Source organism: Solanum dulcamara, chromosome 10, assembly GCF_947179165.1.
Source record: "Solanum dulcamara chromosome 10, daSolDulc1.2, whole genome shotgun sequence".
In the NCBI taxonomy this organism is placed as follows: domain Eukaryota; kingdom Viridiplantae; phylum Streptophyta; class Magnoliopsida; order Solanales; family Solanaceae; genus Solanum; species Solanum dulcamara.
The window spans coordinates 17,310,918-17,327,621 of NC_077246.1; the positions used below are offsets into that span (position 1 = coordinate 17,310,918).

The 16,704-nt window shown below is 34.8% G+C and overlaps 1 long non-coding RNA gene across 1 annotated transcript; it reads right to left on the reverse strand.

Moving 5' to 3' along the window:
- Positions 1-877: 877 nt before the first annotated feature.
- LOC129870899 (uncharacterized) lies at positions 878-3,973 on the reverse strand. The gene is made up of 2 exons (XR_008762159.1): positions 3,831-3,973; positions 878-1,371 (listed from the first exon to the last, which is right to left on the reverse strand). It is a non-coding gene; the product is annotated as an uncharacterized LOC129870899 (long non-coding RNA).
- Between the last annotated feature and the right edge of the window lie 12,731 nt (positions 3,974-16,704).

Genomic DNA, 16,704 nt, shown 5'->3' on the forward strand with positions numbered 1-16,704 from the left:
TAGCTCAAGGATGTTGCGAATATTTGGTACAACTAGTTGGAGGAAGATAGAGGTGAGGATGTTGAGCCTGCTGTTTGGGATGAATTCGAGGGTGCTTTCCTTCCATCCAAAAAGCATTGCTAGTGCTGGAAAATCACTAACTGTCCACAATAAGGCTGCACGCATAATAAATGTTCGGTTTGTTACAACATCATATGTTTTCACTCCCACTTTCCAAAGTTATTTCAACTCCGCAATCATTGGTTGTAAGTATACATCAATATCATTTCCAGGAGATGATGGACCTGGAATAATCATTGAGAACATTATATACTGGCTTCATGCAAATCCATGGTGATGATTTATAATTCATTAACATAACCGGCCTCGTACTATGGGAAATGCTCATAGTTCAGAATGGATTGAATCCATCACTTGAAAGACCCAATATAACATTACGAACATCATTAGCAAAGTTAGGGTGCAAGGAATCAAAATCTTTCCAAGCTTCTCCATCAGCAGAATGTCTTAAATTTCCATCTTTTGATCGCTCAGTATCATGTCATCTCATAGCTATATATGTTTCAAAACACATGAATATCCTCTGAAGCCTAGGGTTTAAAGTAAAGTACCTTAAAACCTTCACTGGAATTTTAGTGATCTTATTAGTTAAGTCATTTCACACATTCTTCCATCTAGAAGATCCACACACAGAGCAATTATCTAACTTTGCGTTGTCATTCCAAAATAACATGCAATCATTAGTGCATGCATGAATTTTCTCATAATAAAGACCTAAATCTTTTATCACCTTTTCTTCCTTGAAATAAGACTCAGGTGCCTCTTTTATCAGGTCTAACAAGTCTGAAAAGACCACGTCACTCAACCTGTGAATGCATTTAAACAAGTATAACCGGATGGTAAAATTCAACTTAGAAAAATTTTTATACCCCAGATACAACTCTTGTTTTCCGTCCTCCACTAATTTTTTTTTAAAAAAATCACATCTTCAGATGGTCCCTCTCTAACTTCTTTATGCCTTAGCTCATCTTCTAAATTTTGAAAAGTATCATGAAGTAGTTTATCAATATCGTCATGCATGTTCGAAGCTTCATCATCATTGGTTGGATGTGGCGTGTTTCTTGAGGAAAACCCTTCTCCATGAAAAACCCATTTGATATATCCAGGAACAAATCCATGACAAATCAAGTGATCCTCCACCACATTTCGACAATGTCAATTACGATTAAAGCACTTCTTACAAGGGCATAATATTTCATTTTTCTTGAGAAGCTTGTTCAAATGCCTTATCAAGAAAAATCATTAACTCCATGAACATATTCATTGGTGGATCTTCGGAGATCCATTTATCTCCAATATCCATTGAATATCCTACATGAAATGAGAAAAACATTAAAGCCAACAAATTAATGAGTACAGGCAATATCAAGGGAACTTAACCTTTCAAAGTTTCAGATTATCTTGAATTATTAATTAAATCACAAACCTCTACATTAATTGAACACCAAACATGGCAGTGTTAATAGTAGAACACAACAAATATTGAGAAGTTAAGTGTTATAACAACTTCTACCATTTACGAAGCTTTGTACAAATGGATGGCAAAGAATCAAAAACAAAACTAACTATAGAAAGTTAGTATTCCAACATTCTACGCTATCTAGTTAGCTTTGGATTGTCTACAAATAAATTGTTGAAACAATAAGTCTTGACTCTTTCCCAAACTACATGCCACAAAATGAGAAATTCACATCATTACAACTTCAAGTTTTATTTTTTTAAAGTATTGAGGACAAGATAACATAAATTAACACTTTTTATTTGATCTACGTCAAAAAAATAAGGTAATACATTATACATACACAACATAAAACATAGGAGACTCATACAAAACTAAAATTTGTCGCTAAAATAAAAAATAATCACATATTGATCAAGGTTTGAGAAGTAACAAAGGATACAATAGAATAATAAGACAGGCTACACAAGGTTTCATATACAAACTTGATTAAACAAATCTCATGTAATCATATGTTAAAGAGGAAAAATAAGAAAAAAAATTGAATGATCTGAACAGGTAAAGGATAGAGAGTTCATTCTGCCTCTTAACTATGAAATAAATATTTGTATGACTTGTTATTTCATGATAGAAAATTATTTATGTTAGTCTACCCTTAAAATCCTCTATTTGAACTTAAACATAATATGTAAGTCCTAATAAGATTATTCACTGGGTATGTATTACCTAATTTGCTTAATAATTGCAACTTAAGAGTGAATAACTTCAAATCAAGGAATTATGGTGCTTAAGATTAACTATCCATCAATTACTGGTTGTCGCTTCTCATGACACCTGATAATATGAATGGTCCTTTCTAATTATTCAACATTTATTATTGTAGGTTGAAACATGATTTTTCTATAGTGTTGATGATATTAATTTCTTTTTTGCTTCTACAGTTGCACTTACTATTATTTTTTAAAGTACAAACGAATATAAATGAATACGCTACCTGGTGACCAAGGAAGATGTGGAGTATCGAGAGGTCAAAATATGCTTCCAACCAACAATGGATTTTCGTTCATATTGTGAGACAGCTTGAGAATGTTTTAATCGTTGTATTACATAGCCAACATAAACTCATAAACTTAATCAAAAATTTAGCCACAAGTTTTAACCTCAATCCAATAGAATTGAATTTTCACCAATTGTTTAGAACAACACTTTAGAACTTTCATGAAAAATTGAAACTTTTGAAATGGGAATGAACCAAAAGGAAGAAACAAGCAGTCCCAATTTAGGTTACTTCAATGACACCACGAAAATACAATGAAGAACAACTATTAGTGCAACTCCATGAAAAATTAAAACTTTTGAAATGGATGTGAACCAAAAGGAAGAAACAAGAAGACCCAATTCAGGTTACCTCAATGTCATCATAAAAACACAATCAATAAGAGCTTTTTAATGCAAATTCACCATTAAAACAGTCAAGAAGAGCTATTTAGTGCAATTTCCCCATGAAATATGAATGGAGTGGCCCAAAGGAAGAAAGAAACAAGACCAAATTCAGGTTGCGTCAATGCCATCATTAAAACACAATCAAGAAGAGATTCATACTACAACTGCACCATGAAAAAATGTATGAACCAAACAGGAAGAAACAAGAAGACCCAATTCTGGTTGCCTCAATGCCACAATAGAAACACAATCAAGAAGAGCTTCATAGTACAACTCCCCTATGAAAAATTGAATCTTTCGCAATGGGTGTGAAACTGAAAGAAGAAACAAGAAGGCCCGATTCAGGTTACCTCAATGCCACCTTGAAAATAAAATCAAGAAGAGCTTTTTTAGTGGCCACTCCTACTTCACATTCTCTGGCAGCCTAAACAAGAAAATTTGATCAAAACCAAGAGGGAGAACAAAATCTGAAAAAGCCCAAGTACAGAACAATACTTTCAAACTTTAAACCAACTAAGAATTTCAGTTCACATTGACAGACCTAACTCAAAACATAAATAAAAATTCTCAAAGCTTAAGTACAAAATCAACAACAAATCAAAATTTGAGTCATAAAATTAAAACCCATCCTCTCAAACACTTTTCATAGAAAGTTATCAAATCTTCACCGAACTTGAAATAAAAGTTCTAAATTACAAATAGATTTTATGGCAGACCTAAATTAGAACAAATAACATAGATTTCAGACAAACCCATATGTTATTCTTTAAGATTTTTCAAAAATCATTCAATGGAATTTCTGATTTTGCAAAATAGTATTTGGGAGTTTTGAAATCGTGGACAAACTGAGAAAACTAAAAAATAGTACCTTTATATGCAAAAGACTATTGGGGCTTCACATTGTAGGAGATGTCAAAGATGAGCACCAGAGCTTTGCCAGAGAGGTCCTCGTTCATCAGAAGGTTGTTATTTTGCCATAGAACTTTGACAGAAATCTTGTGAAAGAGCTCATGTTTGGATGTACTTAAAAAAAAAAAAAAAATTATGTATGAAGTGTTTTTATAATTTTGAAGTACTGAAAGTTATTTTTAAAAATAAGCAGTTGAGTGTTTGGATAAAAGTGTTTAAATGAGCAAAATGATGTGAATTTTAGTGTTAAAAGAATAAAAAGGGTAGTTTGGGAATTTAGTTAAAATATAAGAGATATAAAAGTAATTTTTATGTTCAAAGAAAATGACTTTAAGCACTTAGAAAAAAAAGTTAGGAATCCTAATTTTTCATTTTTGACTGACTTTAAAAATATTATGGCTTAAAGTTAGCATTAGGCAAACACGTTCAAAAGCTAAAAAGGGCTTTAAGTTGATTTTGACCAATTTAAAGCCCATCCAAACAGGCTCTAAATGGATTTTCTAGAATTTGAGGGGGAAAATATATTTTGCGTTTTGCTAAATTAGTGAGCGAAATATATGTTAGGGACAAAAATTAGAAGTATAATATTTTTCCTAGAAAGACTGTTGCCATAGAGTGCATTATCGTAACGATTCTAAATTTCGTTGCAATAGAAGCTCTATAGGGACGGTTGTATGTGTGATGCTACGGTTTATTTTAATAATTATTTTATTAGATCTAAGGATATATTGCAACAGTTAAAACCGTTGCAATAGACAAGATATTGCTACAGTTGTATAACCGTTGCCACATAAGCATTGCAGTAGATCAAATTTCTAGTAGTGCATGCAATATGATGTGAATTATGCGTAATTTCATAAATAATTATAAGGTTAATATAATTAAGAAGACCCAATGCAAATTCATGAAACTATGACTTTTAGAAGAAGAATGCATAAGAGAATTTGAGAAGAACCTTGGGACTCCATGGGTGAAAGGACATATAGATGAATTCTCACATACCTTAAGCTTTAGAAGCCCTAACTTGCTCTTGACTTGGAGACTTGACCTTGATTTTCTCGTTGAATTGCTAGAGGAAGTAGAAGACTCTTGAGAGGTGTCATAATGTGATCTCTCAAATTATGATGACACCTACTATTAACCCATCGGTAGGTAAGCCTAAACCCACAGTCCGAAATCATAAGCAACGGACCATCACAAGCGGAAGAAGAGAAACGAATAATAATAATAAGAAAAAAAGAATAATAACAATACAACAAGATAACCCCAAGACCTGGTATCAATGGGTAGTCGAGCCACTAGACCAAATAAGGAAATACAAGGTTTATACATATACAATAATAATAATAATAGTACAGGCTGTCTCTGAATACCAAGTAAAGACTAGTTCAGGCCAAAATAGAGGGAGATAGGCAACTCCAAATGCCAATAGCTCACCCAAGTCTCCAAAATCCAAGAGTTGCTATAAACGATATCCAAATCAGTAGTGAGGACTCGTGCTATGATCTGCAGGGTGCAAAAGTGTAGTATAAGTACCAACAAGTGGCATACAGTAAGCATCGGCCGACTGAGCTCGAAAGATAAAGCAAGTATAAAGAACATGTAAGCAAGGAGTATATATCACAAATAACTATCAGGAATAATTTATAATTAACCTCTAGATTTGAAATCACTGCTTATATACCCAGTATAGGCCATAATTCACAAGAACATTCTGTAGTCTTAGCAGATTCATTTTTTATGGTTTTCCTTATCAAACTAGAAGTTACCAAGGAACCATGCATAGCACTGAATAGGGAGCCGCCGAATACACTAGACACGCCTAACATGTGAAATGGGTGCATAAGGATGTTGTGCTTAGTGGGCCTTCACTTCTTCAGGGCTAGCACCACGCTTGGTGATCCTCACTACGGCCCGTAATGGGGTCCATAGTGATATCCTTTGCAAAATTTCCAATCTTTTGTAGTGGACTCCACGACCCATAAAGAGTCCCGTGGAGTTTCACTTGGTCAAAATCTCTGCACTTTTAGCTTCAAATATATCAGTGTCACACCAACCACCATGGCCCGTGCAAGTCACTCCGGTCCATGGTGGCACTCTATTCCTTTATCCTCAGTAAATCAGCATCATATCCTCAAAAATCATTTAAACTCATACGCGACTTAGTTTTCATGCAAAATGAATAAAACACACATCATATCTACAGAAACATGCTTGTAACACATACTAATTCACTATTTTAAGTATCGAAAGTGTTGTAAATAAAGGACACATCAATACCCTTAACTTAGAACCATTTTTTTTATCCTTAAGCAATGACATAAAACAAAGCAATATGACATGCAAACACAAATGACTATAAGAAGAAATCTAGCAGCCCCAAGACCCTCTTATTCAATCGACTCGTCTATACAATAAATTGGCAGTTCAACTAACTCACAAGGATGGATTTATGACATTACACTACTCCCAATTAACCAAGCAAATGCAAACAACAGTGTATCAGTAAATATAACAACTCAAAAGTATAATCATAGTTCCTCACAACATAGAAGTCTCTCACATAGTATGCACAAATAGAACAGAGACTGAAACTCACTCACAAATGAATTTCAATTAATGCACATGTACAAATCATAGGCTTTCCCTTATTTTCTACACTACTTTTTTGAATAGCTTTTCTAGGATCACATTAGGACTTTCATTGCTTATAACGTTGGCTTGGGCTCGGGAAGAATACCTTTAGGATTTAAGTGACTAGTTTGCCCCTTCTTGTCACTACTTTGACTTAGTTTCTTTTTCAAACTCCCAAACTATTTCATCCCCTTGTTCCATTCTCTATTCAAGCCCGGGTGTGGTTTCTATTTTTTTTCTTTTCTTCTCCTTTTTTTCTCTAAGTGTATTTCTTATTGCAATTTTAAATTTCATGATGCATTACACTTGTTGTTTCATTTCATTAGTGGTCATGCCCCAATTCTAATTATCTTTTTTCTCATCATACAACTTTTTTCATACCGCAACGTTTTCAGTTCTCTTTATAGTAGCAACCGTCAACTTAGGATTTTATCCTGAGTTAAGGTACACATTGTCCAAGGAAGGACCAGGACCAAGATAAAGGTCTACAGTAAGATGGGGAAGGTGATTTGCGTTATGTCAAAGAAAAGGAATTTTTGAGGCTCAAACTTTTGGGTCAAAGGGTAAACTTTCATTTGGTCAGTTATTTTTAGTCTAAGTGACTCATTTTCAATAATGACCTATGATACTATACTAATCAAGCTATATAATCATTTCAGTGATCCTAACCAGGCAAATTCTAGTGTAACACCCCCTAAAATATTGTATGTGGGGTTTTAATTCTTGACGAAAATGATACTACTTTTGTATTATGGGTATAACTTTTTTAAAGAATAGTCCAAATTAGGTGATTCAAATTTCTAAATAACCTCAACGGTATTACCTACAACTTTCATCAAACCATATCTTAAGATTCAGAGGATACGCAGGTCAAATAAATTAATTTTTGCAAGACATGGTGTAGTGATGAAATGGAGTATTTGTAGAAAAAAATCATATCTCACGTTAGGATTCTCCAAATCAGTTTATTCTTGAACGATATGAAATTATACTTCTATATCTACAATTCATATGCAGACACAAATTCTAATTAGGAAGTTATCTTGTTCAAACACAGCTCCAAAAAAGGATATTCCTTTAAAAGAAGGTTCATCTCACCAACCATGGAAAGATCTAGATCCATTTGACATCACTCATGACATCAATAGTCCTCTATTTGACATCATCGATGAGATCACAATCCTCCATTAAATTTTTAAGATCATCCTTTGTAATTATATTTATTTATTGTTAGGTCCTTTCTCCACACCTATAAATACCCACTTTATTTCTTCATTTTATTCATCAAGCTTTCTCCAACAACTCTTCTCTCCATATACTTTTTTACTTATTTTCAAATATAGTTTTAGTTTTTAGTAGTGTAGAAATACTATTCTGGTAATTCTTGTACTCTGAGTAGTACACAAAACGTTGTGGCGAGGAGAAAAGTATAGGGGTTCAAGAGTGGTCATTGAGTTCTGCAATTTGGAGTAAAGTTTTGAATTCCAGGTATGTAAGGATATTCATAGAATTGTATTGAGTCCGTTCATGCACCCAATATTTAAATTCATCATAATTGAGTTATAGTTGAGTTTTACCCAAATCTTGAATTCTAAATGAATTAATTCTTCTTCTATTGAGTTAGATATATTTATGCATTGAGATTATTATTATTCTTATCTCTCATACTATTGGAATTATTGTTCATGGCTATTTTTTCATGAAGTCTAATTGATTTGATGTTCATTAATATTTTTACATGTATTTTTGAGTAAAGATGCTGGCTTTTAATATTTATTGACAAAAAAATAATTGAATTAATACTACATATGTATTTTTTTATTGAGTTTTGAAAGAACAAAAGAATTGAGTTTAAGTGAATTTGAGTAAATGATATTTTGAGCAAGATGTTTTGATGAGAATGTAAATAATGTTTTGAAGTGTAATGATTGATGAAGAGGTAATAAGATGAGTTTGATGTTTTTCCAATAAGACTAGATGATGATGTTAATACGAGCACATAATTTGGGAGTAGTATTGAGCACCGAGTTGGGTAATAGTTTAATTGACTCAAACCCAGAACTACGTAACCAGTATAGGATGGAGGCTATACTGCTTAAGTCCCAAAAAGAGGACTTCGATGATTGGATCCAATATGGTGACGTCCTTTACCCTGGTAAGGTATTAGATGGATGTGGCAATGACATCGCTTCATTGTATCATCACTAGCTCATAAGTGATAGTTGTCAGTTAGAGAAATTCCCAACTTAGTAAGCATTGCTTATTATTATTATTTTTAAACTTGCATTACATATTGATGTTTTACATACTCGTACATTCCATGTACTGACGTCATTCAACCTTCATCGTTTGATGATGCATATACGGATCCTCAACAGGCGCATCATTGAAGATCATTACTTTTTAGCTATTTATTGAGTCCTTCTTTTATTTAGAGGAACTCTTTATATTTTTATTATTGTTGGGTATTATGTTTCTTTTGAGTTAGCCATGGATATGTCATTGGCACAGTCTGATAGTATTAGAGGCTTCATAGACAGAGTTTGATGATGTAATTAGAGTAGTTCTCCTTTAAAACTACTTCTTCTAAGGATTATTTCTTTCATTTGATGTTGATGATGGAGAGCCCACATAATTATTCTTATTTTCACTTAAGTCTTTCCCTAATGAATAGATGAGTGATGAGACCAAGTGGTTCTATCAAAGGCCAGAGATGGTTTTTGAGTGTCGGCCACGCATAGGGTACCCTCTCGGGGCATCACAAACTTTGTATTAGAGCACAAAGTTCAAGAGTCCTAGGGTATTTATTAAGTCGTGTGTATTAGAGTCTTGCTTATGGGTGTGTCGTACACCACACTTATAATCAGGAGGCTATAGGACATTAGGAATTATTTCACTACTTTCATAATCTGAGTTCGTGTGATAGAGTTTAACTTTATAAACTTCCTTTCTAATTCATGCGTTTGTACGCTGTAGACCATGCCTCCTAAATGTATAGCCAGTCAGAGGAACGCTACCAGTACTGAGGTTCCACAGTCAGAGATGCCTCTACTGAGAACTAGGGGCGGACCTACAAGGTTTACTGAGGTACCCCAAATACCTACTGTTCATACCACTCCTACTTCGGAGGTAGAATTCAGAGAAGTTATTTCCATGCTCACTCAACTGGTAGCTATCTAGATAGGTAACCATAGTTCACCAACTCCTAGCTCTATCTCTCAAGAGTCGTCTTCCACCACAAAGATTAGAGATTTTCTGAGGATGAATCCGCCAGTCTTCACAGGGTCTAAGGTTGAGGAGGATCCTCAAAATTTGACTAATGAGATGTGGAAGATCTTGAAAGCGATGCATACTACCGAGGTTGAAGGTGTTGAGTTGGTTTCCTACCAGCTCAAGGATATGGCGAACATGTGGTATGACTAGTGGGAGCAGAGTCGCAGTGAGGATGCTGGACCTATAGTTTGGGATGAGTTTGAAAGCGCTTTCTTTGACCACTTATTTCCCCAAGAGCTATGGGAAGCAAAAGTTGAGGAGTTTGTGAACCTCAAGCAGGAGAGCATGAATGTAAAGGAGTATAGTTTGAAGTTTATTCAGTTGTCCAAATATGCCCCAGAAATGATTCCTCATATGAGGTACAAGTTGAGGAAGTTTGTCTCTAGCCTAGGTAAACATGTACAGAGAAAATGTAAGGTAATGCTAATGATTTTTGACATGGATTTTTCTAGATTGATGGTGTATGCTTAGCAGGTTGAGGTTGACAAGAAAAAGGACCGAGAGGAAACTTAAGCAAGAAGGCTAAGTCACCTTGTGTTAGTTGTGGGAAGCTCTATTTGGGAGAGTGTCATATGGTCACCAATGCTTGCTATGGATATGGAAAGAAAGGTCACATCCAGAATGAGTGTCCTTCAAAGAGATAGGGAGATGGAAGTAGTAGAGCTCAATTTTCTTATGCAGCTCCGCAGAATAGAGGTAATCAGAGAGGTACATCTTCAAGTGCAGGCATGGGAAAAAACCATCTGTATGTTATGGTTAGTCTCTAAGACCAAGAGAATATACTCGATGTTGTTACTGGTACGCTTTGAGTCCTTTCTTTTGATGTGTACGCATTACTTGATCCGGGTGATATATTATCTTTTGTGACTCATTACTTAGCTAGTATATTTGAGATCCTTCCTGAGTGTCTTCTTGAGACTTTTATCATGTCTACTCCTATTGGTAAGTCTATCTTAACTGAGAGGGTCTATAGAGATTGTACTGTGTCAATCTATCACAGGGATACCATGGATGACTTAGTTGAGTTGGACATGGTTGATTTTGATGTGATTCCTGGCATGGACTGGCTTTATGCTTGTTATGCCTCAGTTGATTGTAGGACTCGAATTGTGAAGTTTCAATTTCTAAATGAGCCTATCTTAGAGTGGGAGGGGAGTTTCGTAGTGCCTAGGGGTAAATTTAGTTCCTAAATTAAGGCCAGAAAGTTAATCTCTAAGGGATGCATATATCGTATAGTCTGAGTCAAAAATATTAATGATTAGGCTCCATCTCTTAAGGTAGTTCCTATTGTGAGTGAGTTTCCTGAAGTCTTTCCTGAGGATCTACCCAAAATCCCTCCTGATAGTGAGATAGACTTTGGTATTGATGTCCTTCTTGATACATAACTATCTCTATTCCTCCTTATAGGATGGTTCCCACTGAGTTAAAAGAGTTGAAAGAACAGCTGAAGGACCTCCTAGATAAGGAATTTATTAGGCCAAGTGTCTCATCTTAGGGTGCTCTTATCCTATTCATTCCAAAGAAAGATGGGTCCCTTAGAATGTGCATTGATTACCAACAACTGAACAAGCTCACCATAAAGAACAAGTATACTCTCCCCAAGATAGAAGATTTATTTGACCAACTTCAGGGTGCCACATTCTTCTCTAAGATAGACCTCAAATCAGGCTATCATTAGTTGAAAGTGAGAGAATGTAACATCTCGAAGATGGCTTTCTGAACTCACTATGGTCATTTTGAGTTTCTTTTATGTACTTTGGATTGAAAAACACTCCTGTAGATTTTATGGACCTCATGAACAGGGTATTCAAGCCATACCTGGATACATTTGTGATTGTCTTCATCGATGATATTTTGGTCTACTCTAGAAGTAAGAGTGAGTATGCTAACCACCTTAGAATTGTCCTTCAAACTCTTAAAGAGAGAGAGTTGTATGCTAAGTTTTTGAAGTGTGAATTTTGTCCTGCGTTTGTAGCATTCCTAGGCCATATAATATCTTGTGATGGAATTCAAGTTGATACTCAAAAGATTGAGATAGTTAAGAACTGGCCCAGACCCACCTCTCCAACCAACATAAGGAGTTTCTTAGGTTTGGATGGTTACTATAGGAGGTTTGTTGAGGGATTCTCATCCATATCCTAACTATTGACTAAGATGACTCAGAAAAAGGCTAAGTTTCAATGGTCTGATGCTTGTGAGAAAAGCTTTCAAGAGTTGAAAGCTAGATTGGCTACTTCTTCAGTACTGTCCCTACCAAGGGAAAGAATGGTTTTGTAATCTTTTGTGATGCTTGCAGAGTTGGGTTGGGATGTGTGTTGATAAAGAAAAGTAAGGTCATTGTCTATGCCTCCAGACAGCTTAAGACTCATAAGAGGAACTACCCCACTCATAACTTTAAGTTGGCAGTTGTGGTGTTTGCTCTTAAGATCTGGCGTCACTATCTTTATGGTGTACATGTAGATGTATTCACTGACCACAAGAGATTATAGTATGTATTCAGTTAGAAAGACCTTAACTTGAGGCAGAGGAGATGACTAGAGTTGCTCAAAGATTATGACATGAGCATTCTCTACCACCCAACTAAAGCAAACATAGTTGCCGATGCTCTAAGCAGGTTATCCATGGAGAGTACAACCCATATGGAAGAGTAAAAGAAGGAGTTGAAAAAGGAAGTGCATTGACTTGCGCATTTGGGAGTTCAACTTATTGACTCTAGTAAGGGCGGTACTATAGTCTGGAATGGAGATGAATTATCTCTAGTTGTAGAGGTGAAAGGAAAGCAAAATCCGGACCCATTCTCCTTCAACTAAAAGACGAGGTTCACAAGCAAAAGGTAATGTCTTTTGCGAAAGGGGGAGATGGAGTTTTGAGATATCATGGGAGATTATGTGTTCCAAGGATTGATGGGATTCGATAGTAGAAGCCCATAATTCCAGGTATTCCATCTATCCAAGTTTGACAAAGATGTACCACAACTTGAGAGAAGTATTATGGTGGAGTGGAATAAAGAGAGATATAGCAGAGTTTGTGTCCAAATGCCCAAACTACCACTTAGTTAAAGTTGAGCACCAAAGGCCTTGTAGATTGGCTCAAAATATAGAGATCTCAGAATGGAAGTGGGAGATGATCAACATGGACTTCATTACCGATTTACCGTGAACCCACAAACAACATGACTCTATTTGGGTGATTGTGGATAAAATGACCAAATCGGCTCATTTCTTGCTAGTTAAGACTACGGATACCACAGAGGATTATGCCAAACTATATCTTAGAGAGATTATTAGACTTTATGGAGTTTCTTTGTCTATCATCTCTGATAGGGAAGCTCAATTCACTGCTTAGTTTTGGAAGTTATTTAAGAAGGGTTTGGGTTCAATAGTGAACCTTAGTGCTGCTTTTCATCCACAGACAGATGGCCAGGCAAAGCATACGATACAGACTTTAGAGGATATATTGAGAGCCAGTGTCATCGACTTCAAAGGTAATTGGGATGATTATTTACCTCTTATTGAGTTTGTATACAATAATAGCTTAGAGTATTCAAATGGCTCCCTATGAAGCTCTATATGGGAGAAGATGTAGATCACCAATTGGTTGGTTCGAAGTTGGTGAATCTGAGTTGATTGGGCTAGACTTGGTTCACCAAGCTATGGAGAAGATGAAAACCATCCAAGAGAGGTTGAGGACTGCTTAGAGTCACTAGAAATCTTACACTAATGTTAGGAGGAGAGATTTGTAGTTCGAAGTGTGTGATTGGGTATACTTGAAAGTTTCACCCATGAAGGATGTGATGATATTTAGAAAGAAAGAAAAGCTTAGTCCCCGCTATATTGGTCCTTATCAGATTGTGAAGAGGGTTGGTAACGTAGCCTATGAATTGGAGTTGCCCCCAAAATTAACAGCTATTCATCCCGTATTTCACATGTCTATACTTAAGACATTTTTGGGAGATCTTTCATTTGTTGTCCTGACTGAGAGCATTGGGGTGAAAGAGAGTTTGAGTTATAAAGGGATTCCAATCCAGATTCTTGATCGTCAAGTTCACAAATTAAGAACTAAGGAAGTGTCATCTATCAAAGTCCTATGGCGAAATCAATTTATTGAAGAGGCAATATGGGAAGCTAGAAGAAGATATGAAGGCTAAATATCCTCATCTATTCATGCCTTCCGAGAATGATGTTCAAGGTAAGATTCCTTACTTTTACCTTTGAGTTGATGTGTGTTCTTGATTTTGATTCATTGACTATTTCAGTATGTGTTCTTTGAACATTTGAGTATCGGAGTTTTTGAGAAATTGATGTCTTGATGATATTCGTTATTCATGTCCCCTAGTTTCATCTTTATTCGAGGACAAATGATCCCAAGGGGGAGATATTATAACACCCCCTAAAACGTTGTATGTGGTGTTTCAATTATCAATGAAAATGATACTGCTTATGTATTTTGGATATAACTTTTCATAGAATAATCCAAATTAGGTGATTAAAATTTCTAAATAAACCCAATGGTATTACCTACAACTTTCTTGAAACCATATCTAAAGATTCAGAGGATACATAGGTCAAATAAATTAATTTTTACAAGACATGGTGCAGTAATGAAATGGAGTGTTTGTAGTAGAAAGATCATATATCATGGTAGAATTCTCCAAATCAGTTGATTCTTGAACGGTATGAAATTATACTTCTAGATCTACAATTCATATGAGACACCAAATCCTAATTAGGAAGTTATCTTATTCAAATACAGCTCTAAAAAAGGGTATTCCGTTAAAAGAAGGTTTATCTCACCAATCATGGAAAGATCTAGATCCATTTTACATCACTCGTGACATCAATAGTCCTCCATTAGATATCATCGATGAGATCACAATCCTTCATTGAATTTTTAAGATCATCCTTTGTAATTATATTTATTTATTGTTAGGTCCCTCCTCCACACATATAAATATACACTTTATTTTTTCATTTTATTCATCAAGCTTTTTCAAGCAACTCTTCTCTCTATACACTTCTTTACTCATTCTCAAATATAGTTTTAGTTTTTAGTAGTGTAAAAATACTATTATAGTAATTCTTATACTTTGATAGTACACAAAATGCTCCGGCGAGGAGAAAAGGCTAGGAGTTCAAGAGTGGCCATTGAATTCTTCAATGCGGAGTAAAGCATAGAATTTTAGGTATGTAAGGCTATTCATAGCATTGTATTGAGTTCGTCCATGCGCCTAATATTTAAATTCATCATAATTGAGTTATAGTTGAGTTTTACCCAAATCTTGAATTCTAAATGAGTTAATTCTTCTTCTATTGAGTTAGATATATTTATGCATTGAGATTATTATTATTTTTATCTCTCATATTATTGGAATTATTGTTCATTTCCACTTTCCCATGAACCTTAATTAATTTGATGTTCATTAATATTTTTATACGTGTTTTTGAGTAAAGATGTTGGCTTTTAATATTTATTGACAAAAAGAGTGATTGAATTAATATTATATATGTATTTTATTGAGTTTTGAAAGAGCAAAAGAATTGAGTTTAAATTAATTTGAGTAAATAATGTTTTGAGTAAGATGTTTTGATGAGATGTAAATAGTGTTTTGAAGTGTAATGATTGATGAAGAGGTAATAAGATGAGTTTGATGTTTTTCCAATAAGAGTAGATGATGATGTTAATATGAGCACATATTTTGGGAGTAGTATTAAGCATCGAGTCGGGTAAGAGTTTAACTAACTCAAACTCCAGAACTACGTAGCCATCATAGGATGGAGGCTATACCTCTTAAGTCCCCAAAAAAGACTTCGATGATTGGATCCAAGATGGTGATGTCCTTTACCCTAGCTCATAAATGACAGTTGTCGGTTATTGAAACTCTCAACTGAGTAAGCATTGCTTATTATTATTAGTTTTAAACTTGCATTACATATTGATGTTGAGTTCTGAGCCAAGTCTTCCTAAGAGGAGTTTCTTGATATCTGTCCTTACTTTTCTTCCATTTTACATACTCATAATTTCCATGTACTGACGTTATTCAACCTACATCATTTTATGATATAAATACAGGTATTAGATATTCTCAACAGGCACATCGTTGAATATCATTATTTTCCAGCTATTTGGTGAGTCCTTCTTGTATTCAGAGAAACTCTTTATCCTTTTATTATTGTTGGGTATTATGTTTCTTTTGAGGTAGCCATGGATATGTCATTGACACCATCTGATAGTGTTAGAGGCTTCATAGATAGAGTTTGATGATGTAATTGGAGTAGTTCTCCTTTGAAACTACTTCTTCTAAGGATTATTTCTTTCATTTGATATTGATAATGGCGAGCCCACATAAGTATTTTTATTTTCACTTAAGTCTTCCGCTGATGAACGAATGAGTGATGAAACCAAGTAGTTCTCTCGGAGGCCAGAGGGTTTCTGAGTGCCGGCCATGTCTAGGGTACACTCTCGGGGTATGATATCTAGTTTACAGATGCATTGTTCAAACAAGGAAGTTAAGCTCACACATATGGCACATTTCTTATACTATTCAATATTAATCAACACAGTCATGTCCTAGCTAGCATTTTCTTGACATTTAATATATACAATGTCCTATAAAGATCCTAATAAGTCAGTTCTCACAGTCCAGACCAATCACGTAGTACTTGAATAATTTTTCACAAATATTTTCAATTAGGAGTCATTTTTGTTTAGCTCAACTTCACAGACTACTATATATCTCTATAGACTCTTGTATTTACACAAAAATAACCTAAATATGCTAGTTCTACTAGATATTACACTTGAGAGAAAAATAAACATGGAAACAAAAACTCCAAGCATCAAGATGCCGCATCCCTATCAAAAAAAACTTTTGATTGTCCTCAATTGCACGTTAAAAGAATCAAAAATAAATAAAAAAGAACTGATCA